The 27,346-nt window shown below is 42.0% G+C and overlaps 1 long non-coding RNA gene across 1 annotated transcript; it reads right to left on the bottom strand.

Annotated features, from left to right (window-relative positions):
• Positions 1-5,484: 5,484 nt before the first annotated feature.
• Positions 5,485-9,417, bottom strand: LOC110213902 (uncharacterized). Its single transcript, XR_002326151.2, has 3 exons — positions 9,077-9,417; positions 7,730-7,982; positions 5,485-5,821 (listed from the first exon to the last, which is right to left on the bottom strand). It is a non-coding gene; the product is annotated as an uncharacterized LOC110213902 (long non-coding RNA).
• Between the last annotated feature and the right edge of the window lie 17,929 nt (positions 9,418-27,346).

Here is a 27,346-nt window from a genome sequence, read left to right as displayed (position 1 = left end):
AGTTGATTTTCACAGGATGCAGTTACCCTTATTCTTTGCAAAAAGGTCAGATTTCTGATACCGCCTTGCTAGCTTTCTGTAGTTGCTCCTCTTCAAGATCACACAGCTACCAGAAGAGTCAGAGTTTGGCTGCAGATTCAGTTGTCTTCCATCCTGCTGTTAAGCAAATACTAGCTCTAGAATGTGGTCAAACAGGCAGCGATCACTGGATAGAGCCTTTTAAGAAGTCATCACAGCCTTCAGTCTGAGCTTGAACTTTGTCTGGGAATTCACCCACATTCTTTGTCACAGGGCCAGGGGACCCTGATCTTCACATAAAGAACCAAGGAGTATGAACAGCTTAAAGGGGCTGGATAGAGTATGCATGTATCACTCCTGTGGAGAGAGGAAAAAATATTCAATGTAGAGCTATCTTGACCCTCTGAAAATACAGAGTATGAACAGTGCTTTGGGATCTTTGGAACATGTGATCATTCTCTTTCCAGCTCTTAAAATTGAATCACATCCTTCCGCCAATTCCATCCTGTGACTGATCCTGCTGATGTATTAATTAAGAGCCTTATAAAAGTGGAGGTCTTGAGCCTCCATCTGAATGAATTTCCAGGTCTTGAAGGTTTTTTCAATGAGGCAATAATTTCTAACTTGGACCTTCCTGAGGTCCTTCCTGCACTATCTATACAATTTTCTGATTCCCTTGCATTTTCTTCCTTCTCCACTCCATTTTCCGCCACAGTGCTAGGAACGTAAGTGCTCAACAAGTGATTTATTGTTCAGGTGACCATGAAGAAGCTGAGAAAGGTGTACATCTCAGTCCTCTGAACAGAGAGCTCTAATATTTCTGGTTGTTAAAATGGTCTCATATAGCCTTTGGGGACCTTATAAAATACAGAAATATGCCATTTTAGGTTTATCTGTGCCTGTCAATATATCTTTCTTTAAAAGTGTGACCAGTAATATTGTATAGCAATAAGTTACAAAAGTAGGACGGTGGAAAGGCAATGACTGAAGAGGCAGCCAGGAAATGGAAAAATGGTTGAATTGGTATGCTGAAATTGAGGCTGCCTAAGGATCAGTGTCCCGAGCTGAGTGGTGGTGAATTGTGCAGCCTCACAACCCCAGGGCAACGGAGGGGGAGGGGAAGGGCCGAGCCACACCACAACCCACAGTGCAACCCCAGACAAATGAGCAAAGGCCCTCATTGGCTGAGCCTAAGTGAAGCAACATATGTTGGACTCCTCTAGTCATGGAGAATGTGTTAGGCTGGGCGTGATCTTCCAAATACGCTCCCCCATCTGCCGTGCTGCAATGAGTGTTGTGGGAGGAGGATGGAAGCCGTGAGCTTGCAAGTGTTGTAACAGCCAGCTCCTCTCCCTTTTCTCCTCATCACTCCCTTAGAGAGACATGGCTGCAGCCCAGCAGCTTACTGTGTCTCATAGGCTGTTTAGCAGAAGGTTATGGGTGGAACAAACCTGATCTATTACTTCGCAGCCCTACTTCTTCCTAAAACCACCTCGTAACTAGCCTTTTCCTGAGACAGACCAGTCTCTCACGTGTAATTTATGCACAGAGTCCTCGCCAGTTTACAATTGTCTTTCTGTGTTATTTACCTATATTTGTGTCAAACGCCCATCTACATTAGTATCTTAGATTGTAAGCTCTTGAAGGGCAAGGACCAGGACTGTGTGACTTGCCTTTTTTTTTTTTGACACCCAGGACAGTACTATAATCATTGAATGCTTAAAATAAATGCTTTTGACCATGGTGGTGAAATTTACCTTAAAAAAAGTTTGATTGATATTTTCTGTTTTTTATGCCATAGACATTTTTTGATTCCATAGCTTGGATCCTCCAACCTTAGAACCCTGCCTAGCCACAGAGAGAAATCTTGTTGCTGTTCAGTTATGTCCATGACCCCATTTGGAGTTTTCTTGATAAAGATACTAGAGCAGTTTGCCATTTCCTTCCCCAGCTCATTTTACAGATGAGGAAATTGAGGCAAACAGGATTAAGTGATTTGCCCCTGGATCATGTATTAGTAAGTGTCTAAGGTCAGATTTGAACTCAGAAAGAAGAATGTTCCTGACTCCAGGCCTGGCATTCTATCCACTGTGCCACCTAGCTTCCCCACAAAAATAATTAAGTGCATACATCCAAGACAGCCACAGTTTCATGTATGGTGACTTTAGTCCCCTTGGTCCCCCACCTCTTTCAAGAGGAGGGAGGTGTGTTTCATGAGCTGTCCTCAAACTGATTTTGACCATTGGATTTAACCGAATTCACTTACCTTTCAGTATTGTTTTCATTTGCATCATTGTAGTGATTGTGTTCTGCATTGTTTTGGTTCTGATTTCTTCAATCTTACCAGTTCGTATACATCTCATATTTTTCTGAAGCTTTTTTTTTTTAGTACGAAAATGTCTCGTATTCATATGCCATGATTTGTTCATCCATTTCCCAATCATTGGCTGCCTGCTTGCTGTGTTGCTACCATAAAAAGTTCTACTATGAATATTTTTGGTGTATATGGGACCTTCCAGCTCAGTGGCAAGTTGGACAGAGCCTGGGACCCAGAATCAGGATGGCTTGGGTTCAGATCTGGCCTCAGACACTTGCTAGATGTGTTACCCTGGGCAAGTCACTTAACCTCTATTTGCCTCAGTTTCCTCATCTGTAAAATGAGGATAATAATAGTCTTTAACTTCCAGAGTTGTTGTGAGCATCAAATGAGATATTTGTGAAGTACTTTGCAAACCTTAAAGCACTATATAAGTGCTAGCTATTATTAGCTATTAAGTTTTTTGAGGGTAACTTTTTTTTCACTTGACACTTGCCTTATAGGATTTGAGATCATAACTGAGTATGAATGGTGCAAAAGTCTTTTTCTCAAGAAGAGGGTAAAGAGAGGGTTAGGATAGCAAGTCTGTAAAGGGAATGAAGGGTTTAAGTCTCCCTAGTGGACTAGGGGGTTCAGGTCATGTGACATAGTTTCCTAACCCTTTAAAGGGATGAAGTTGACCTGGGATATTCCTCAAACAGATGACTTCTGCTTCTAAGATCTTCCATACTAAAGAAAGGAAAGGGTCTCAAAGGAGATACTTCATCATTGAAATTGCATTGAAAAACTAGAAAGCCAGATCCTACCTTTTGGTTCCTGGGTTCCTGACTGATCAACAAGATCCCTCGGTTCTGTAAGGAAGAGGGAACGTAGGACTAGGTTCATGTGGTCATGAGATACCAGTTGCTAACTGGGCCCCAGTAGTCTCTCCTTTCCCCAGCCCCTCCTTGACAGAACAGATTGCCTCTGTCAAACCACATCTTGACTATTGCCTTCACTTCTGATACTGTATTTTAGAAAGGATTTTGATGAGTTGGAGCATAGCTAGAAGAAGGCAGCCAGGATGCTGGTGATACATGGAAGCATACTATATGATGACAAATTGAAGGAACTGGGAATACCTGACCTACAGAAAAGAAGGTATAGGTAGAACATGACTGCTGCTTTCAAATACCTGAAGGGCCATCACTGGATGTGGTGTGTGTGTGTGTGTGTGTGTGTGTGTGTGTATATCTATACTGTTTGGTCCCAGAATGGGGAACTAGGGCCCTTTGGTGGGATCTAGAGGGAGACAGTTTTGGCTTTATATAAGGAAGAACTTTTTAATAGAGTCATCCCAAAGTGAAGTGGAAGTATGGGATTGCTATCACTGGAGGCCTTCAGGTGGATACTGTAGGAATGGTATAGGGTGTCTGGAGTTAGAGGCCTCAGTTGTAAGTCCTTGGCCACCTTTCTGGGTTTTGATTTCTTTATCTGTAAAATGAGGAGTTGTACTGCATAAGTTTAAAGTCTTCCAGCTCTGATCTATGATCCTATGATAAGGGAAATTAGAGAGGAGATTACTACTTCAGATTAGGATTCAATTAGGTAGTGTCCTAAATTCATGCCAACTCATTCTATGATTCTAAGAGAAGTCCCTCAGCTTGGACTCATGACACTGACCTCAAAATTTGGAAGAAAGCTAGAAAAACAGAGGTATCAAGGCTCCAGGATCATCCTCCTGGTGACTCATTTTGAGCCTTTTTCCTTGCTATGAAGAACTCAGAGGATGTCCATGGCTTATCTGGGGTCAGTATAGAAGTCACCACTAGATACAGGATGGTAATGGCTATTTGCTTTGGCATATTGGTGGTTAAAGACCTGAAGTAGACTCCAATAATATCTCACACAGAAAAGAAAGATAGTGGGGAAGTGGAAGCTACAGGTGGAGAAAGATTTCAGCATGCAATGATCCTCTTTACCAGATACAGGACGATAGTTGTGATGTCAGTTCAGTTTAGTGTTTTTAAAATGTTGACTGTATGCTAGGCCCTCCACTAAAGTCCTACCCCCATTCCTTATCATGTCATGGAGACAACCCTGGGTTTTCAAAGCCAAATGGAGTATAAGCTCCAGTAGATCCTACCAAGAATGTTTTTGGAGTAGGGAGCAGACAATGTGCTATATGTCTGAAGACCAGCTATCTAAATTTGAAGAGGCTCATTGCCCAGTTGACAATATAGTAATTAATATTTCAGCTACAACAGCTCTCAAAGATCATCCACTAAGTCTTAGAGGGGTTGAAATCTGCCACTGTAAAATAAATAACTCACTCACATTGACAAAATAAAAAATCCTTGAAATATATATGGGATAGGTACTGGTCATTGACTCTGCTATGGCCAGGCTCACTATGTGGGTGACTAAAGTGCTGAAATAGAATGAGATTTATAGAGCTGAAAGATTTATAGAGCTTAGGGGTCATCTAATCCATTTAACCCCTTTATTTTACGGATGAGGAAACGTCCACAGAGGTGAATGGCGTATGGATTTGAACTTAGGTTCTCTCACACCAAATCCAATACTCTTACCACTACCTGATGGTTTCAATTTAATTCCTCCTTTACTAATCACCTTGGTCTCTTCTAGCATGTAGGTTCATACTCATTCTTTCTTCTCCTTGAGTCAAAGTCACAATCTCAAGGGCAAAGTGCTTAAGTGCACTGTTGCCTAGAGCAGTGGTGTCAAACTCAAATATAGTTATCCCTTCCACATTGTGACTTTCTCCATTGAGGTTTCAATATATCACGGAAATTAAATGGGAATTTTTTGAGAGTTTTGTGGAAGTCACAGATGACACATGAAAACCAGCAGACAGCACAGAAAAAGTTTAGAGACTCAAGAATGCATAAAATATATGTATAGTGTTATATAATATCAACATATTTTGTCCTTTAATACCATAATAATTAAAACTTCTTCTCTGGTACGAAGTGATGGCCAAAAAATTTTACACAGATTTTCCAGATCACTGGGGCATCCCTCCCCTAAAACCTACAATGGGGAAGGGATAACTGTAGAAACAAGGACACTAAACTATACATAAAGATCAGTGTGGGTTCATACTGACTTTAAAAACCACATGCTAATGTTATTTATGTTTTGTTGTATTTTATTTTATTGAATATTTCCCAATTACATTTAAATCTGTTTGAATAGCATTCAGAATGTTGGTCATCTTTCTTGATTCTTCTGCCCTAGAGGCAGGAAAGGTGAGAGGTTTATGTGAGCAGATCTTTGCCCCACCCCCCACCCCACTGTTGTCCTGGTTGGACTCCTAGAAACACCAGCAACTTCATTTATTCTTTGTATTTTCTCTGTAACCTCAATAATAAATAATAAATCCTTTGGATCTTGAAATATCCGTAGGACAAGGTTGATATATTTTTTGATGAAGGTCCATGTGGTGATGAGTAGAGGCACTTTTCTGGGAAAGTTCTTGAAGATCTAGAAAGGACAGGAATATAACATGGATTGTTAGCACTGGAAGACATTAGGTCATCTGGGCTGAAGGGCTCATTTTATGTATGAGGACATTATGTCCCACAGAGGGGAAGTAACTTGCTTGCTGAAAATGTCAACATTTGTACTTTTTGTGTATGGAAGAGAAAAATCTGTTAATTTTCCATATTGACATCTGTGGGAATTTTTCCAACTTAAAAACTCCAAAACTTGCTTTCATAGGTTGGTCATAGATTGTCCTTTTGTACACTATAGGAAAAAAAATTAGGCTATTCCATGAGAAGAAAGCCCCAAGCATTTAAAACATGCTCCTGACTGAGGCTTAAGGTATGACTTTTCAAGAGGGTTGGTGAAGTTAGAAAAGCCATCCCCAGGCCCTTATTTCTAACCCGTTCAGATTCCTTTCAGTTTCCTATTCTATGAATGAGGAGGTTGGACTGGATGAATCATAAAGTCCCTTACAGCTGTAAACCCTATGATTTTTGCATGAATGCACTGAGGCCCTTTATCTAGTCAGCTGTCAAGCTTCAGATGACTCAACAGTATGATATGGCAGATAACTGGAACATAAGCTTTATTGAGTTGGTAGCCCATAGCAGTGCGTAGAAAGTTGGCTTCTGAATCAGGAAGATCTGGGTTGACATCCTGTCCTTGTCGCATTCTGGTTGTGTGACCCTGAGCAAATAACTTCTCAGTGCTCCACAGTAACTCTCCAGGATTATAAGTTGCACAGCAGCTACTGATCTCCTTTTCTGAAGGGAGTTTTCTCACTTAGTTTCCTATGCCAATAAAATCATCCTCCCCCCAAAAAAGACATAGCATTCTAGATGCTGATAGGTGATAGTTGCTCTGTACTCTGCCTCAGTTTTATATGATGGAAGGGACTTGAAGGACCATTGAATTCAACCCCTTCATTTATAAATGAAGAAAATAAACCACAGAGAAATTCAATGACTTGCTCAGGGTCACTCAACTATTAAGTATCTGAGGTGGGATTTGAACTGAGATCCTCCTGACTACGAGTCCAATGCCCTATCCATTAGAACATAGGACATGAATAACCTGGAGTACGTTCAGAGTAGGATAAACATGGTGATAAGGAGACTAGAAGACGTACCATGAGATGATCAGTTGACCTGAAGATGAGAAGGCTGTCTTTAAGTCTTTGAAGGGTTACCATTTGGAACACAGATTAGATATGTTCTTTTTGGCCCAAATGGGCAGAATGAGGGCAATGTCTGGAAACTGCAGAGAGGCAGATTCCAGTTGGATGTAAAAGAAAACTTTGTAACAACTGGGGCTTTGAGTAAAACAGGCTGCCTCTTGGTGGGCTCTCTCTCATTAGAGGTTTTCAAACGCAAGTTTGGAGGATGTTGTAGAGGAGTCCTATATGAATACCCACTGGTAAATGAGTCAGCCTCTCTGGGGGACCCTTTTGACTCTGTGGTATCTGTATCAGTACTGTTGATAATATTACCCCTGTACCCGTCTTAACAATAGCCAGCTCCTGAGTGATTTGCTTTTTTTCCTACAAGGAAAGTCTAGTTTGAAGTGTTTGTCATGATTGGAAAGTTATTCTGAGTACCAACAAACTGAAGAGTATCATGTGGTAGTGCTGTAATGATCAGGTACGTTTAGCTTTGTGTTCAGCGGCGTATGCGATCACAGAATCTTAGCACTGGAAGGGACCTAAACTATCATTTAAACCAACTCCTCCCTCAGTGATAATCGTTTTTTCACAATCTATTGAAGGTGGCTGTTCAACCTCTCAATGAACATGTCAGTGGGCCATAGTAGAAAGGTCACAAGAGGAGTCAGGAGATGGGAGGTACCTAGCCCAACCCCATCATTTTTACAGATAAGGGCCTGAGGCCCAGAGAGGTTGTGACTTACCTAAGGTCTCACAGGTGGTAAATGGCAAAACCAGGCTTTGAATGGAAGTTTTCTGAATTCAAATTTCTTCCGTACCATCCCATAGACCTGGGTTTTTGTCTTCACTTTATTGCTAACTTGCTGTGTGTCTCTCGCCGTCACTTCATCTCTGTGGGCCTGTTTTTTTCTTCTGTGAAGTGAGGGAATTGGACTGGGTGATACTCTAGTTTCCTTCCAGGTCAGTAGTTCTGGAAACTTAGTGATGAGACACTTCCTGCTTACCAAGGAAGCACATTCCATTTTAGGACATCTTAGGATATAAACTGCTGCCTTATAGTAAGTTGGAATTTAGCTCTCGGTGATTCCCCCAACCTGCAATGATCTTATCTCTATATGAAGTATGGACGTGCCCATGGATGCCTCACTAGTTGAGTTTCTGAGATTGGGGTGACTGAGGGAGATAGACTCTTGTCAGAATAGCTCCCTTTCTCTCTAGTCCATAAAAGAGCTACCACAAAGAACTGGAAACAAAGCAGGTACCTGTCAGTTGGATAAAGGTTATTTAAATTTGTGGTACATTGTTGTAATGGGATATCACAGAACCATAATAAGAAATGATGAATAGGAAAAATTCAGAAAAATGTGAGAAGACTTATATGAACTGATGCAGTGAAGAAAGCAGGACCAGGAAAACAATATATAGTAACTAACAACAATGTGAATGGAAAGAACAAGAAAACAAAGTTGTGTAATTATAATGACTTAGCTTTGTCACCCAGAAGAGCTGAGAAAGTACACCTCTACCCGTTGCAGAGGTGGAAGACTAGGGTAGAGGATATTGCATATATTGTCAACCACAGTTGATGTGCTGGTTAATTTTTTTAAGCTGTTTTTTTCTTTCTTTAAAAATTAAAAAAATAAGTATAAGTCCTTATAGACTAAGGATTCTCATCCCAATTCACATTCACAATGATGAGTCGGGTCTCCAAGAGCAAAGCAACATTTCCTCTTCAGAGTTCTAAGAGTATCCCTAAAGGACTGGGGACGTGTCTCTAATATTATCAGCTAAGGCCCCTGTTCCAGTATATTCTCCCCATTGTTAGTCACCAGTGTTTAGCTCCCCAATTTTGTTTAACTAATTAGCACCAATTAGTTCTTAAAAAGGGATATTTCCTGAGAAGACATAACAAGAACAGAAGTTATAAACATTTCCCCCCAACTCCTGGGGCACACTCTCTCTTTATACCATCTTCCATCTATGGAGAGCGGATTCAGACAACTCAGTTACTACAAATATTCATCCCACCAAGGTCATTTCCAAATTTAGCATAGCTGGAGGATGAATCACTGGAGTTGCTTCTTGTTTACCTTTGATTTATGCTGGGTCAAGCAGGTCACTTGGAACTTTGCTCTTCATTGTCTAACTTTCAGCAAATCTCAGCATAGATTCCAGCCATGGGCATTTTAGGGTGTTCACTATTCCAGCCTTTTGCAGCTCACAAGGTTGTAGCCCTCCCTCATATTTATCCACCTAAAACAAGAAAGAGCAAATGCAAAAGGGCAAAGAATAGAGGGAGAGGCCACTTGTCCGCCTCAGGTGGGGAGGGCCTAAGCTCTCTCCCCATTCAGGGGCTTACAGCTTATCTCTAGCACCCAAAAAGCAGCCAGACAGGAAAAGAGCCGCGGCCAGAGGAGGCGGCATTGTTTGTCTGGTTAGTGCAGTCTTGGTTCAGCATCCAATCAGCATTCCATCTCTTCACCACGTGGTTAGCACCTGCATCTGCTCTGAGGTAGGGATCAGGGTCCTAGCATCACCCAGAATCATGCCTTTTCAGCAGCAGCCTCTGCAGCCTGTTCCAAGCTGGCAGCAGGCAGAGCTCACTGAATGCTTTGTGCATGAAGAGCCATTGGCTAGGATCAGATTACGCAAGAAAAGGAGGTATGTTTAGAAATTAATCTAATGTAAAAACAAAATGAACAATAAATATATTTTAAAGATGGGAAGAGAGAAGCAAAGTTAACACCTTTTTTTGTCTCCCTTTTTGCCTTCAGAAGACAAACCGCTGCAGAGCAGAAGTGTTATGGGAGGGAGGCAGTGAGAGAAGGGAACTGTGCCCATGTTGTGCCCAGTTTGCTCCTTCCACAAGCAGGTAATAGCGGCTTGTGGCAGAAGCATATGATGAGCTGTATGTGCTTGCCCAGGTAGTGGTTAGGGGAGAAGGAAGAAGGAGGGAGGAGGGAGGGAGGAGGAAGGATGGAGAAGGGTGAGGAAAAGTCTTCTTTTAGCTCCTTTTTATAGAGGGAGGTAGCTCCTTCAATAAGCAGCTGCCTCTCCATGTTTCAGTCAACTGATGATGGGGAGGGGTAGCTCCAGACTCTGACATTCACTCTACTGCTTTGTGGGCATGCCCCCATTCCTTAGGGAGGCACCCCTCAGGTTACTTGAGATAAAGGTCCAGGCCCTATAGTCCCATCAATCAGGAGCTCCCAGATCAATTACCCTTACAAAGCCATAGCTCAGATTGCACTCCACATTCTAATCAGATTGGGCCACAGTAAAACAGAAATAATTCATCACCCTGGGAAATTGCAACCACCCTGATATTCATGCTTCAATAGTACCCTCTGTACCTCTGATTGCAAGGTTGAAGAGAAAGCAAAGCACTCCTCCCAAAGCTGCCGTTTAAAGAGGGCTCCCAGGCCAGGCATTTCTTCATTTCCCCCACCTGCACTCCTTTGGAATGGACTCTTTCATGCCCCTTTCCTAGGAAACATCTCTCCTGGATTTTCTCTCCCCCCTTCCTTTTCAGCTTCCTTCTGTCCATTGTCTCCCCCCATTAGAGTATTAGCTTCTTGAGAGTAGGGACTTTCTTCTTTCACTTTTTTATGGGGGGGGGGATTTGAGGCAATTGGGGTTAAGTGACTTGCCCAGGGTCACACAGCTAATAAGTGTCAAATGTTTGGTCTGAGGCCGGATTTGAACTCAGGTCCTCCTGACCTCAGGACTGGTGCTCTATCCACTACGACACCTAGCTGCCCTGACTTTCTTCTTTCTGTCTGTATCCCTACTGCTTAGCACAGTGCCTGGCACATAGAAGGTGCTCAATAAAAACGTATTGACTGAATGACTGGTCAGACCATATCTAGATTATGATGTTCAGTTCTCACCTTGAAAGCTTGGGAAGGGCATTGGTAAGCTGTAGAGCATTTATAAGAGGGCAATCAGGATGGTAAAGGGCCTTGAGGCCAAGTCACATGAAGGTAGATTGAACTGAGCAAGTTTAAACTGAAGAAGAGAACACTTTCCCAACTTGTCAGTCAATGAACATTTATTAAGGGCCTTCTACGAGCCAGGCACCGCTCTAAGTGTTGGAGATATAGAGAGAGGAGAAACAGTCCCTGCCTTGAAGGAACTCACAATCTATGAGGATGAGAGCATGTGAACAAGTATGTACAGACAAGCTGGAGAGAGGAAAAGCAGGAAGTAATGAAAAGAGGGAAGGCACTAGAATTAAGAGGGGCTGGGAAAGGTGTCCTGTAGAATGCGGGATTTTAGAGGAGACTTGAAGAAAGCCAGAGAAGCCATTAGGTGGAGATGAGGAAGGAGCGCATTCTAGGCATGGGGGGTCGCTGGAGAAAATGCCCAGAACCAAGAGCTGGAGAGTACTGTTTATGGAACAGCCAGGAGGCCAAAACCGCTGGCTAGGAGTAAGGTGTAAGAAGACTGGAAAGGCAGGAAGGGCTGGCTTATGAAGGGCTTTGAATGCCAAACAGGATTTTGCGTTTGCCGCTGTCGGTGATAAAGAGCTACTGGAGTCTGCTGGGTAGAGCGTTTGATATGGGCAGACCTGAGCTTTAGGAAAATCACTTTGTCAGCTGAATGGAGGATGCGTTGGAGGGGGAAAAGACATGAGGCATTAGGCTATTGCAATAGTCCAGGCATGAGGTCTACATCAGGGTGGTGGCAGTGTCAAACAGAAGGGAGTGTATTCGAGAGATGTAATTGGCAGACCTTGGCAACAACTTGAATGTGGGGGGTGAGAGATAGTGAGGAATCTGGGGTGACTTCTGGTTTTTAAACCTGAGGGACTGGGAGGATGGTGGTGTCCTCTACAGTAACAGGGAAAATAGGAGGGGGAGGGTTTAGGGGGAAAGAGAATGAGTTTGGTTTTGGGTATGAGTTTAAGACTTCCCCCTGCTTAAGAGATTTCCACCTGTTGTTCTCACCTGGTCTCCAGGCTCAGGTGAGAATAAGAGCAAGAACTTCCTTTGAAGAGAACTGCCATTTCCATTTTCTGCTCCAGGTGTTCCCTGAGGGAAAGCCGCTTAGGACCCCAGCCTGGCTGATTTTCGTCTATGTCGGCACAAGGCTACTCCCACCTTCTGTTACCAGCCGGTGCAAAGAGAAGTGACTTCCCCTTTGACCTCAGGCCTTCTGTCTCCTGCTGTACCTGCCTCCTGAGGGAGGAGGAGGAGGAGGAAAGTTGGTGGACAGCTGGACTTCCATCTCCTGCTGCACTGTCTCCTGACTCTGGAGGGAAGAGGAGTGAGTAGTGGGCCTCCCATCTGATTCTATGACCACATGCTTCCCATTTCGTGCATTACTCATGTTGGACCCAATCTTTCATCTCTTCTGAGAAGAGGAGTGTTACCTTCCACTCACTGACAAGCATTCTCACACCTGGTCATACGCTACACATCTCGGTGATTCCGAACCACTGTAGGTCATCATTCAGACTCCATTTCCCTTCACCCACCCACTGATTCCTTACTCCTATTCCTCTCAACCCTCCCACCCAAAGTCTCAACCAAGCCCCTTCCACTATGTCTCCTAGAATGCCTGTTCCATAGGCAACATACTTCCTTTTGTCCTAAATCTTGTCATCTCCCACTCCTTCCATCTTCTAACAATCAATGGAATCTGGTTCCTCACAGCCTCCTTGGCCACCCTTTCTATTACTGGCTTCACCTTCACTCAGTTCTCTTGCTCCTTGCTCCCTCCCCATTGCCACTTCAAGGTTCTCTCTCTACCTCCTCCTTTGAGCTCCATGCTATTCATATCTATTACCCCATCAAAATCCCAGTAGTTGTTATCTACTGTTGTCTACAGACACCCCCCCTCCGGTCATTTCCCTTCCTTCTTCAATGAGTTTGGTACCTAGCTCACAACTTTTCTCTCTTCCCCAACTCCTGCCCTCTTTTTCTCTCCTTCAAACACTCTAACCACTCAATTTCTCAACCTATTCACTTCTCATGACCTCCCATGACCCTCCACCTTGCCTCAGCCACACAAAAAGATGGTTATACGCTTGATCCATCCACAAATGCTTTCATCCACAAATGTACGACTGACACGTTCAAGAATCACCAAATTCCCTTATCTCGGGCATAATCTACTGACTTTCCACCTCTCTCTCTGCCCTTGCACAAAACCCTACTCTTCCTCCATACCTCAACCTCAGATCCCTTGAACCTTCAGTTCTCTCTTAGGCCATCTCTCCTGCGTTAGACACTCTCCTCTTTTCCCCAGCTTGACCCCTTAGTGAACCGGTTCAACTCTACCTTATCCTCTTCTCTTGTGTCCCTGGCTCTTGCATTATATTGCCAATTGCACATTGCCAAGACTCAGCCTTGGCCAACTGGAATTCTCTCCCTCTTTTGCCTCTTTTTGTATCTCCAGGGTTTAGCACAATGCCTGGAACACAAGTAGTGCTAATGAATGTTTATGGACTAACTGACTGATCCAGCGGGAACGTGATATCTTCAAGCGTTCGAAGAACTGACATGTGGGAGAAGGATTCAATTTAATGAGAGGGGTAGACTAAATGGCCTCTGACATTTCATCTCTAGGTCTATAGTCTAGGACTTGCTTTGTCTGGCTCCAGAGGGCAGAAACAGGATCAGTGGATGGAAGTTGCAAAGAGACAAACTGAGGCAGATTTTATAAGGAAAAACTTCCAAACAAGGAGATTACCTCCACATATAAATTACTTCTTGGAAATCACATAAGTACTTTGTTTTGCAATTTTCTTTTTCTTTTTTAATAATATTTTTTCCCCAATTATATGTAAAGACAATTTTTAACATTCATTTTTACAAAATTTTGAGTTCCAATTTTTTCTCCCTTCCCATGCCCTCTTCCTAAAATGGTAAGCAATATAGGTTATATATGTGTTTTGCAATTTTCTAATGCAATTATTATTCGTTTCTGTGTCATAGTTACATAGAAGCAGCCAGGTGATGTAGTAGATAGAGCTCTGGACCCGGAGGCAAGAAGACTGAGCCTCAGACATTTACTAGCTATGTGACCCTTGGCAAATCACTTAAACATCTGTGTGTCTCAATCTCCTTATCTGTAAAATGGAGACAATAATAGTACCTACCTCATAGGTTTCTTGTGAAGGTCCAATGAGGTCTTCGTAAAGTGTTTTGCAAATACAATATAAATGCTAGCTATTCTATGTATCTGTGTTAAAGTCATGCAGTAGGCTCTTAGCTCCTTGAGGGCAGGGTCTGGGTGTAAAATAAACTTTTTATTTCTTCTAATACTTAGCTTGATATTCTGCATACAGAGGATATTTAATAACACCTTGTTGAATCTGTTCATTAAAGAATGGATCTTCATCTTGTAAATTTATATCAGTTCCTTTAATTTTCTCAATATTGATTTGTGTCATATAGGGAGATATAAATATCTTGTAGATTTTTACAGATTTTTGTTTCTTTTTCCCCTCCTCCTTTGCCACTGAACAACTCAGAGGAGTGAATGCCCACCTGCAGGCATACATTTCTGAGGACTGCTGGAACCAGGTCTTACTTTGGACCAGCCTGCCAATTAGCAGAGACTGTTTATAGCCTTGGGTGGCTTGAATAATTATAACTCACATTTTTATAGTCCTTTAAGTCTGCAAAGCAGTTTATATAGATTATTTCAGTTGATCCTCAGGACAATTTTGTCAGGCAGGTGTTATTATGATCTCCATTTTACAGTCAAGGAAACTGAGGCTTAGTGTTGAAAAAATATCCCTGGAGGCACATAGCTAGGAAGTATATGAGGTGAGACTCAAACCCAGGTCTTCCTGAATCCTAAGTCCAGCTCTGCCTCTATCCACTAGACTAGATTGCTTGCCAGGAACCTAAGAATATTAACTCGGGGGCAGTCAGAATATTTTGCTGAGTCCTGAATAAATAGGGAGTCTTCTCTGGGGTAGAAGACAGCCCTCATGGGTGTTAGAGGGTAGATGGCTTCCAGACCTTTGCTTGTCACATCAGAAACAGGAATCTGTTCAAGGACTCTTTTTTTTCTGTGTCGAGAGAGAAGGGGAGCCCCTGTTCCCAGGCAAACTATTTTCAATTTTGCATCCAAGAGGCAGAGGGGAGGAGTAACGAAAGGACTTACTCTCAGGAAGAGGAATCTCTTGGTCTCAGACCACATCACTGGAGAGATGACTATGTCTCCTGCCAGGCTTGAGCGATGACTCCTAATGACACAGAAAAGTGTTACCCCAGCAGAGAAGGCTTTCTGGCTTCTACTGATCAGAAGACTGCTGTGTAGATTGGGTGAGACAGGGAGCTCCACGTGGGGCTACTTCCTGGGAGTAGGGAACTGTAGCTGCCCAAACCTAGTGGACAGCAATGTCTGGAGACACTTCTTGGGAGCAATGGGGCACTGTAAGAAATCGAGGAGCTCCTGGGCAGCAAATGACAGGAGGCTGACCACAAGAAATCAGCATGGTGAAACCATTTATGGGCATTTATAGAAGAAGGATCTGCATCTGCACATCTACCAGTGAATGGGAATCTCCGTGCATCACTGGGAGAGGGCTATTTCATCATCTGGGCAGTCTTCCCCAGTGACAAGGAATTGAGCTCAGTCATAAAGGATCTGGTATGCAGAAAGCACTCCCACTGAATCTTCCGGACACATCATCATTGCTCATATCCTGTCTTAAATGGCTTCTTTTTCTGGGCTGGCCAGACTCTCAACCATGTGAGTTCCTGATAACCTTTCCTAGGGGCACCAGCTAGGGTAACATACAGACCCCAAGGGATGGGGGTAGGTGGGAGATCACCCCCAGACCACCAGAGCCAAGCCTCTGTAAGCTTCTTGGAGCCAATCTCTTCCCCGTTCATATGTGACACTGTACCCTTACCAGGATAGACTGGTCTGACCAGGGTAGGCCAGCATGAAAGGCAGGGCAAATCTGACTTCAGCCCCTGTTCCTTCCCTACTAGGATTCATCTCTGAATTAGGAACCCGACTGAGTTTCTCTACCCGGCGTGCTCATTGCTAGTAGGTTGCTCATTGGAGGGTTTTTGCATTGTCACAAGATCATAGATTTTAGAGATGGAAAGGAACTTGGAAACCATCTGGCCCAACCTCCTCATTTGACAGATGATGAAGTGAGGTTCAGAGTGGTGAACTCTGCCCAAAATCACATAAATAGTAAGTGGCAGAAGTAGAGTTGATACTATCAAGAAAAAAAAAAGTCTTTCTATAACTATGAGTCTGTATTTTCTGTTTCTAAATAAAGCTTCCACTGATCTTTAAAGAAAAGAAGTAGGCCTTGAATCCAATTTTTTCCTGGCTCAAAACCAAAGTTGTTTTCCACTTTCTCATGCTGCTTCCCAAGTATTCTATTTTGTTTGTAATGGTTCTTTTTTGTTTTCTTAATTGTTTGTGTAACATTGACCTTTCATATTGTTTAATAGGGGCAACCCCTATGGAGTGCGGGTTCAGGCTCAAGGGAGATGGACTCATGCCCATTGGTTCCCATGATGAGGCTGGGGCTGGATATGATAGAGCTGGACATGTGCTCAGTCCATTTATAGGAGCACAAGTCTGAACTAAAGATGCCCAAGGGATCTGGTCCATACCTGGGTGCCAATCCAGCCTTCACCATCTCACTCCACAACTGTCCAAAATGACTGACAGCAGAGTAGGGAGAGCTGCTCCTTCAGCAGGCTAATAAAGAGAAGTGGGTCCAGTACATCTCTCTCCTTTCTGGTCGGTTGAGTGTGTTAGGACTCAGGAAGCTCTTCCTTTAAACTTCTAGCAAGTGGGAAGGGCAGTATCTTCTCCCCCTCCCCCCAACTAGGAAGATGAGCACATGACAGCAATGAATATACGCTTGTCCAGGTAAACCTAGGACCGGACCTCAAGGCACAGGCTGCCTCACCTGTTTGTGTTTTCTTTTCCTGAGCACAGGTGATTGAGCAGAGATTCTGAGAGATGGACCTTTCCAGCCTGGAGTTCTGGGTTTTTCAATCAGTGCCAGCTGCCCCTGTTGGGAGGTGCTCCCTGCAGCCAGCTGAGATTTGTAACCATGAAACATTGCCAAGAGGACAAGAGATGAGTCTTTGTGCTGAGGGGTGGCTTGGGGTCTTGAAAGGCACAGAACAGTTTCCCAAATGCAATCCAACCCACCATCTTCTTCCTGTTAAATTCTGGTCCTAATTCAGTGTCCATCAGCAATGTCTGCCCCAAGTACAGGTATTAATGTACTAACTCAACGGACCAGGCCCTCCAGCTAGATGTTGCAGCCTGAACTGAATTTATTGATTTCATTTTTTTCCGTAGGGATTGCTAAGTTGACCTCTTTTGAGTCAGTCAGTCAACAAACATTTATTAAACTCCTTCTACAGTATCAATGAGTCTTTCTTTCATGAGGATTAATGAATGTTCAGGGCCCTAATATAGTTAGTCTAATATCACCTGATAATAGAAGCATCCAGAATATCTCACTCCACTGTGGACCTCTTCTATTTGGATCGTGCACCAGACGTCCTCCATGACAGGGGCAAACCCCTTTTCTATGTATTGGGTTGTTCCTTGCTTGAAATGAATAATCAGAGATTCATTCAACGAAATGACCTCTGTGGTTACGTCCATCAAGGAATCTTAAATGATCTTAATATACCCTTTGGAGACTCTTTGTTAACTGTGTGACCCTGGGTAAGTCACTTAATCTCTATTGCTTCCAAACAAAACAAAACAAAACAAGATATTATGTTTTGTTCTACAGTCTTTTTTTTTTTGTAATCAACAAAAATAGTCATACTCGGGCTGCAAGCATTTGTTAAGCAATTAGCATTTGCCAGGCACCGTGCTAAATGTTAGGGATACAAAGACAGGCAGAAACACTGTCCTTGTTCTCAGGGAGCTCACGTATAGTTGGGGAAACAGCATGTAAACAACTATGTTCATATAGGATGTAGAGAATGGATGAATGCTAATCTCAGAGGGAAAGCACTAACTAGCAGTGATGGATGGAAGAAGGGAGGAAGGGAACTGGGTAAATCTCCCATCTTGCAAAATGTAGGATTTGAGCTGGGTCTTGAAGAAGCTAAGATGTGGAGAAGGGAGGATAGAGAGAATTCCAGGCAAGGGCAACAGCCCACAAAAAGCCATGGAATCAGCAGATAAGAGAATCATGTGTCAGAATAGCAAATATGCCAGTGTGGACTAATTATAGAGGGTGTGGAAGGGACCATAGTGTAAGAAGACTGAACAAGTTACAAGGGGCCAAGTCATGGATGGCTTTAAATACAGAAGATTATATACTTGCTCCTGGAGGTAATAGGGAGCCACAGGAATATAGGAACAGGTGAGCTGACATGGTCAATCCTATGCTTCTAGAAAATCATTTTGGAAGCTTTATGGAGGATGGATTGGAGTGAGGAGAGGCTTGAGGCAGTGAGACCAGTTGGAAAGCTACTGCAATGGTCTGGCAGAGAGGTCATGAGGGCCTATTGGGGTGGTGGCTGTGGTGGAGGGAAGGGGAGCATATGAAAGGTAGAAATGACAAGATTTGACAACAGATTGGATACGTGGGGTAAGTGCAAGTGAGGAGTTGATGATGACTCTGAATTTGTCAACACTGGGTGGTGGAGATGTTGGTGATGTCTTGGATAATAATAGGAAAAGAAGAAGATTAGGGAAGAGTTTGGGGGTCAAGACAATGAATTCTGTTTTGGACGTATTCAGTTTGAGATGCTTAGGGGAAACCCAGTTCAAGATATCTAAAAAGCAGTTGGTAATATGGGAATGGAGGTCAGGAGAGAGATTAGGACTGATATTTATATCTGGGAATCATCTCCATAGAGACGATAAACTGGACCTATGGGAGATCATGAGATCATCAAGCACGAAAGTACAGAAGGTGAAGAGAAAAGGGCCCAGCACAGAGTCTTGGGGGGCACCCATTGTTAGGGGGCACACTAGCAGGGGAGAGAAAGAGAGACAGAGAGAGGTGTAGTCAGGTAGGTAGGTCAATAGATAGGGGGAGAAACAGAAGACAGTAGTGTCACCTTAGTTTCAGCAATTAAGAGATCATTGGTAACTTAGGGGAGAGCAGTTTCAGTTGAATGATGAGGTTGGAAGCCAGACTTCAAAGGGGTTAGAATTGAGTGAGGAGAGAGAAAGTGTAGGCATTTAGTTTAGACAGCTTTCTCATGGAGTTAGCAAGAAAGGAAGGAGAGATATAAGACTAACTAGAAGGGTTTTTTAAAGGATGGAGGAGACACAGTTATTTTTGTAGGTGGCAAGGAAGGAGCCAACTAGGCAGGGAGAGATTGAAGATTAGAGAAAGAGTGGTAGTGATAATGGGGTCAATATTCTGCAGAACATGGGAGGGGATGGAGTCACAGATGCCTTGGTGAGAAGGGCCACCTCTTCATGCAAGACAAGAGTGAAGGAGGAGCTAGTAGGGAAAGATATGCGATACTGTGGGATCTTCCCTTCTTTGTACCTTTCAGTCAATTGCACGATTGTAAAATGTGGTCTGATCATTTGCAAAAATGACTTGCAATGAAAATAACTGCATTCATACTCATGCAGATTGTTCTCACGAAGATCTTATAACCATGAAAAAACAGGCATGGTAATTACTGATATTCTCAATCACTTTTGGAGGGTATTGAGGTCGTCATTATATTTTCCAGGGACAGTATTTTTCCCTCTTTGAAATATCTTATAAAATGATTCCTCAATGTTTTCAAGATTGTGTTGCCTCCAGCACCGACTTCCTTAGGGTCTCCTTGGTCTGTTTCCACTTCTCTTCCTGACTTTGTTTTCTTAAGTGCTATTTCATCTTCTTTATATAGCTCATTGCGGACTGAGGCGTGTAGGTCCAAACGTGACGTCGGGGATGTTGAAAATAGCCCATGATGGGAATACTGACAAACTTGTTCCATTCTCTCGATTGGTTGTTCGCTTGCCAGCTTCATCCATGAATGCTCTTGGGATGATGTGGCTTAGCTGGATCTCATGACAAACTCCCCCTAGACTTGTTTTCACTTCTTTGCCCTGTCATAGGAGGCAAACTGGTACATATTCTTTCACCACTCTCCTGCACAGTATTTTACAAATGAGTTTAATAATAAATACTATTTATAGAGCACTTTAAGGTTTGCAAAATGCTTTACAAATATTATGCAATTTAATCCCCCCAACAGCCCTGGGACGTAGGTGCTATCATTATCTACATTTTACAGACAGGGAAACTAAGGCAGAAAGAGGTTAAGTGACTTGTCCAAGGTCTCACAGCTAGTGTCTGAGGTCAAATTTTAACTCAGGTCTTCCTGACTCAATGTCTAGCGCCCTATCACCTAGCCACTTGATTATATTCTGATCTAGTGCTGTCCTTAGCTGTAATATCCCTGTTTGGCAAGGAGATCAAATGTTTACTGGCTAGGCTGATTTTTCATCTCTTTTGCAGAAAATGAAGATAAGTCAAAGTCATTATCTTTTCCTTTTTCCATGTCCCATTTTTCAACTTATTTGGGCAGCTACATGGCATAGTGGACAGATCACTGGGTCAGGAAGATCTGAGTTCAAATCCAGCCTTGGACACTTGCTAGTTGTGTGACTCTGGGCAAGTCACTTAACTTCTGTCTGCCTCAATTTCCTCAGCTGTAAAATGGACATAACACTAGCACCTACCTCCCAGAGTTGTCATAAGGCTTAAATGAGATAATATTTATAAAGCATTTAGGCCCGTAATTTATAAAGTGCTTGGCCCATAATTGGCACTTAAAAATACTTCCATTCCACATTTGACAATCTATGCAATGTTTTGCCCCAAAAGTTACCTGCCTCCTCTCTCTTGAGAAGAAGAGAGCCAGTCTCATTACCTTTTTAATTTGGGGATAGAGGGAACCAACATTAATTTATATAGTTACTTTGAGTTTGGTTGCTTTAATATTAATGATATATAGATAGATCTGAGGTTTCTGAGTACTGTGGGGGAAAAAAAACCCGACTCTGGTGTCAAAGGACCTAGATTCAAATCCTAGCTCGGATGATTACAACTTATGTGACTTAGGTGAGAGGCTGAACCTCTCTGAGCCTCAGTTTCCTCACCTGTAAAATAAGGGGGTTGGACTAGATCACCTCTGGGATGCTTTCCATCTCCAGATGTATGCTCCTGTGATCCTTTGTTTTCCTTCACTTCTCAAACCAGAGACTTATTTTCCAATATATGTATTTTTTGATCATCCTTTTTTATGCCCATTTTGTATTAAAGTCATCGACCATCAGAGCGTAAGCTGACTTGATCTGAAGAATCTTGTCCAGGTTTTTGTTGAACTTTCCACCTCTTCATCCTCGGTGACAGATGCTATTGCATAAGCAGTAATTATCTTTATTGTGGTCTTTATGCTTACGCTCATCATGAACAATGTGAGACAAGGTGACAAAATATCCCATGAAATTATACTTCTTGTTGACTTTCAGGGCATGATGAAACCAAATCCTTCTTTCCCCAGGAAACTCATCATTGGGAAATCTCATTATTCTGTAAGATTGAATCTGCCTGGTATTCATGGCTCCATGGGCTCCAGGGCCTCTATTTAAAAATGAGGGGTCAGTGACACTACTTTTCGACTCTTTGGAACTCTTCCCGGGGTGGCTTTCCCTTCTACCTCTCCCTAGTTTTCAGCTTCCTTTTGGATGTTGTCTTCTCCCTTTAGAATGTAAACTCCTTGAGGGTAGGAACTGTCTTTGTTTTTATTTCTGTTTGTATCTCCAGCCTTAGCACAGTACCTGACACATAGTAGGCACTAAATAAATGTTTATTGACCATTAAACTCCTTTACCTCCTTTGTCTTTCCAAGGAGAACTTGTGGGTCAACCCTCCATTTAGGTGCCATTATTGTCTGGTTTTATCACGAGAATATAAATATTAGTGTGGTTCAGTTCCTCCAAGAGTATGGCAATTTGCTGATCATCGGAAAAAGACCTCACAATTAGAATGATAGTGATTAAGTTAAAGCATATAGACAGCCCAAAGACTATGTCATTGTTATCACCCTTTGTTTCCTTTTCCACCATTTATACCAAGGTCACTAGAGAAGTAGAAAAGGGGTTTATACAGGATTGGTCATTTTTAACTTTTTCTTGTTTCCTGCATCATTACAGCCACATAACTCATCATTTACTGGTGATGAGTCTCTCAGTATTTTGGGGAGTTGGTCCTTGGAAGGCTATTGCTAGAATCATTCCGGAATCCTTTCCAGCATGGTAAATCTGCCACAGCTTCTGTTCCATTGGCATCACCTTTGAGGATCCATGGTCGTCTTTACACCATGACGAAGCATCAGATAAAGAATTTGTAGGCCACACAGTCAGACTCACAAGACTTCAAAGCTCCTTTAGGGAAGACACAGTTCTCATTTTTGTCTTTGTATACTCATGCCTGGTATACTTTGGGTGCTTAATAAATGCTTGTTGAACTAAATTTAATTGAACTGAAAACATGGAAATCTTATTTACACAGTAGGAATACTTTAAGGGCTGTAACCAAGTTCACAGTGAGTCAAGAGACCACTTTCTCTTCTCTGGTGAGCACTCCCTTCCCTAGAGACCTGTATAGTACATGTGACTCACAGAGATATTCTGGGTTGAGGCCGCAAGTTGCAGAAAATTACTTGCATTTGAGCTCATAGAGATTCAAGAGAACCTGCCCTCTGTGGGTCACTGCCTTCCCCAATGGGGACCCATAGAGTTGTCATGATTTATAGTACCACCCCAGGTGGGGTCCTGTCATAGGAGGAGGACTGAGGGTTTGCTCCTCCATGTTAGTGTTTTCCACTGAATTGCTCTTTCATCAACCTCTCCTCTGTCCTAACTCCGTGCTGTTGTACTAGAGGTCTGGTATATGTGTAGACTCCATTCCAGAGGGGTAGAGGGAACTTCTTCCAGGGCAGGTACTTACATTTATATAGAAGGCAAAAATAGGTAAAAAGAGTTGAAAACTTAAAATAATCGAGAAGACAATTTCAATCAATTAGCAAAACATTTATTAAGCACATATTCTTTGCCAGTCAATGAGTTTCAGTCACCAGGCCCTAACAAAATAACTATATCCTGACACACTGTGAATGTGCCTGATGAGCTGATGTCAGTATTCTTGTAAACATTTATTTACATATTCTGTTTGGACATATCAGCCACTTCCCAATAAATTTTTTGAACCTTCCTTCCAAAAGCTAAGCAACACTGACCAATATAGTGGTTATACATCCACATAATTTCTCAGCTATATACTTTATTATTTGTTAACTAAAAGGATATATGCATCCGGCCATTCTGGAGAGCAATTTGGAACTATGCCCAAAAGGCTATAAAATTGTGCATACCTTTTGACCCAGCAATACCACTACTAGGTCTGTACTCTGAAAAGATGAAAGTAAAAAAGCAAAGGACCTGTGTGTACAAAAATGTTATAGGAGCTCTTTTTGTGGTGGCAAAGAATTGGAAATTGAGGGGATGCTCATTAATTGGGGAATGGCTGAACAAGTTGTAGTATATGAATGTGACAGAATACTATTGTGCTATAAGAAATGACAAGCAGGATGGTTTCAGAAAAATCAGGGAAGACATCTGAATTAATGCAAAGTAAAGTGTGCAGAATCAGGAGAACATTCTATGCAGTAATAGAAATATCGTACAATGATTAACTGTGAATGACGTAGCTATTTGAAACAAATTAATGATCCAAGACAATTCTGAAGGACTTTTGATGAAAAATGCTATCCACTTGCAGAGAAAGAACTGATAGAGTCTGAATCCAGATCAAATATAATTTTTAAACTTTATTTTTCTTGGGTTTTTTTTGTCTGTGCTTTCTTTGCAACATGGCTAATATGGAAATATGTTTTTCATCACTCCACATGTATAATCTATATCAAATTGTTTGCCTTATCAAGGGAGGGGGACTGGGAGGGAGAGAGAATTTAGAACTCAAAATTTTAAACATGAATGTTAAAAATTTTTTTTACATGTAATTAATAAATATTTAATGAAATAAATAAAAACATATTTGGGGAAAAAAGAGGATATATGTTTTAACTTTAGTAATTTGAAACTAGCCTTATCCATTATATTTTATTTGAGCTTTGTTGCCTTTATTTACACGACTATAATCATCCTATAAATTGTTTTGATTCAGCTTTTTTTTTTCTATGAGTTCACATGAGTTTTTTTGGAATTCTTCATGGTTATCATTCTTTATATTTTGTATCAGAATAACTTCCTCAACTCACACTTAATGAGTTGGCTTCCCTAGGGTTCAAGGTATTCTGTGGGTCCACACTTCTAAAACTAAACCCCTACCTCCCAACCCCAACTGCTGTGGTTACTTATAGTCAACCGGTAGTTACAAATAGCTCAAAGTTCAGGTATTTATTCATGTCAAATTGTAAGAACAAATTGCACAAAACATTTCCCTATAAACTGAGTAGAATGGCACACATTTAGGAAAGACATGTGGTCAAGGCTACTCATGACTACATCACAGGGTTGTAGTAAGGATGAAATGAGATAATATTTATAAGGCACATAGTAAATGCTTAATAAATGCTTATTCCCTCCCCCTTCCTTTCCCCTCGCTACTACATTGCCCTTCTATTAATTCTTTCTTGCTTGTGGTGTCCCTGTTCCTTTCTCCATTTGGTGTGGTGTCTCTGCTGGACAGGTGGCTCAGCTAGGCTCCCTCTGAACTTTGATTCCTCATTGAGAGGGCTAATTCTTTCTTGAATCTATAGCTGACTCTTTTCTCTGATGCCAAGGGTCACATTCCTCAAGGCTATCTTCCTGCTTCAACTTTCTTTTGGGTCTGCTCCTTGCTGAATGTGGTGTCTCTTATTGGGTGAGTAGCTCCCTGAAAAGCGCTTTGACCAATGAGTAATAAAGGAGAGAGAAATCACTTCTTTTTCCATCAGCTGTCCCCTCATAGAGGGGAACAGGGAAAAAGCAAAAAGATCTAGTTCTTCCTCTCTAGGTGACTAGGGGTTTTTTGTTTGTTTGTTTTTTGTGAGGCAATTGGGGTTAAGTGACTTGCCCAGAGTCACACAGCTAGTGAGTAGGTGCTGCCAGGGGTCAGTCAGTCAATAAGCAATTACAACATGCTTGCTGTGTGCCAGACATTGTGCTAAGTCTTTCATCTCTAAGCCTTAAACAAAGGTTCTTACGTTTTTTTTGTCACAGATCATTCTGATGAAGCATATGGACTCCTCCTCAGAATAATATTTTTAAATGCATAAAGTCAAATACATAGATAAAAATTAGAAAAGAAACCAATTATATTGAAACATAGTTATCAAAAATATATGAAAAAAAATCCATCCAAGTTTATGGATCCTAGGTGAAGAATCTCTACTAGAAGGCGTTTCTCAATTTCCTAAAGGGACACTAAGGATATGTCTGATTGTCAATAACTAGCAACATTCTAATGCTATACAACCTCTTTGTACTCCTTTTTAAAATTTTTTTTTTGTATTTTTAGGCAATTGGGGTTAAGTGACTTGCCCAGGGTCACACAGCTAGTGTCAAGTGTTTGGTCTGAGGTGGGATTTGAACTCAGGTCCCCCTGGCTTCAGGGCCAGTGCTCTATTCACTATGTCACCTAGCTGCCCCTCAACCTCTTTATACTCCTAACACATTATTGTCACTGTTACCTGCTCCCTTACAATTAGTTTTGGAGGAAGTAAATTGATCATGGGTCATCTGATCAATCACCCCCACTATAAGTACAACATAATGATATTCCACTACATCAAAATACCACAACTTGTTCATTAGGCTCCTACCTTTTTGCTATTAGAAATTGTGCCACTATGGATATTTTGGTACATTTAAGACCTTTCTTTCTGTCATTGACCTTCTCTGTAGCATAAACCCAAGAGTAGGATTGCTGAATCAGATGAATTGAATAATCTACTAATTTGTATGCATAATTCCAAATTATTTTCCAAAACTGTTGGACCAATTCACAGTGCCACTAGCAGTGAATTAGAATGCCTGTCTTTTCTCTGCCCAATTTTCGTCAGTGATCTCTGAAAGATTGTGGAGAATAGCAAAAATGACTTATTATGGGACTGGAAAAGAGCAAATGTCAAAATGTTCAAAAAGGGGAAGAAGTTTGGAGACTGAAAACTATAGATCAATGACCTTGACTTCTCTTTCTGGCAAAATCCTATGACATATTATTAGATGACTCGTTGTCAGCATTTAGAAAGGGAAGCAGCGATCACTAAATGTCAAGATGACTTCATTAAGAAGAGGTCATGCGAGACTAAACTCATTTCCTTTTCTGACAATGTAGCTTGACTGGTAGTCTAGATGAAATAATATTGAGCAAGGCATAAAACAGGGAGAAGTTTGTTTGCCAAAGGTGTTTACCACTGTTGGGGAAATACCAAAAATGTAGCGTACTTAGGTTTGGGTGGCCTTGCTCCAGATTTCTTGACATCGTATAAGGGCCAATAGAGTACATAGGCTGTGCAAAGGCTAACCCTTGATCTTGTTATATGGCTTATATCGACTGTAGAGGGGACAACTGGGGATGGGTAACACTTGAACGTCACTCTCTTTTGAACTGGTTCAAGAAAGGAAGATTATACACACACACACACACACACACACACACACACACACATACACAATTGTATACAGAAAGTCATCTTACCCAACAGGGAAATAGGAGGGAAAGGGGTTAAGAGAAAGGAAATGGATAAGAAGGTGGGTAGACTGAAGAAGGCAATGGTCAGAAGCAAAACAGACTGTTGAGGAGGGGACAAGGTAAAAAAGAAAAGGATAAATACGTGATTGATTTGCTTCTTTTCCTGATCATAAGTTTCTTTGATCAAAAATTTTCTACTCTTTCTGCTGTACATTTTGTTGGTGATATGCTACAATAGACTCTTTTTTTTTTTAAAGGCAATTGGGGTTAAGTGACTTGCCCAGGGTCACACAGCTAGTATGCTTCAAGTGTTTGGTCCGAGGCTAGATTTAAACTTAGGTCCTCCTGACATCAGGGCAAGTGCTCTATCCGGTGCACCATCTAGGTGCGCCATATAGCTGCCCCACTATAATAGACTCTTCACTCCCACTATGAACCTCTCTATTGCCCTTTGGGTGACCTACAACTTTAACTCCTCAAATATAGTGGTATTCTGTGACTCAAAGCCATATAGCACCTCTGAAAGAATGCTGGTAAAAGGAGGAGCCTTTGTTTCAGGGAGAAGCTTGGGGGTCTTTGAAATTATAGTGTAGTATCTTAAAGGTTATCCAACCCATTTTCCTCCTCCCTCGAATTCTGGGCCTTCTTCATTGTCCATTTGCAGTGTCTGCCCAAG

This window comes from Phascolarctos cinereus, unplaced genomic scaffold (genome assembly GCF_003287225.1).
Source record: "Phascolarctos cinereus isolate Bilbo 61053 unplaced genomic scaffold, phaCin_HiC Scaffold_3;HRSCAF=262, whole genome shotgun sequence".
Lineage (NCBI taxonomy): Eukaryota > Metazoa > Chordata > Mammalia > Diprotodontia > Phascolarctidae > Phascolarctos > Phascolarctos cinereus.
The sequence above is the reverse complement of the archived record's forward strand: the minus strand, read 5'-3'. Positions and strand labels throughout refer to the sequence as shown.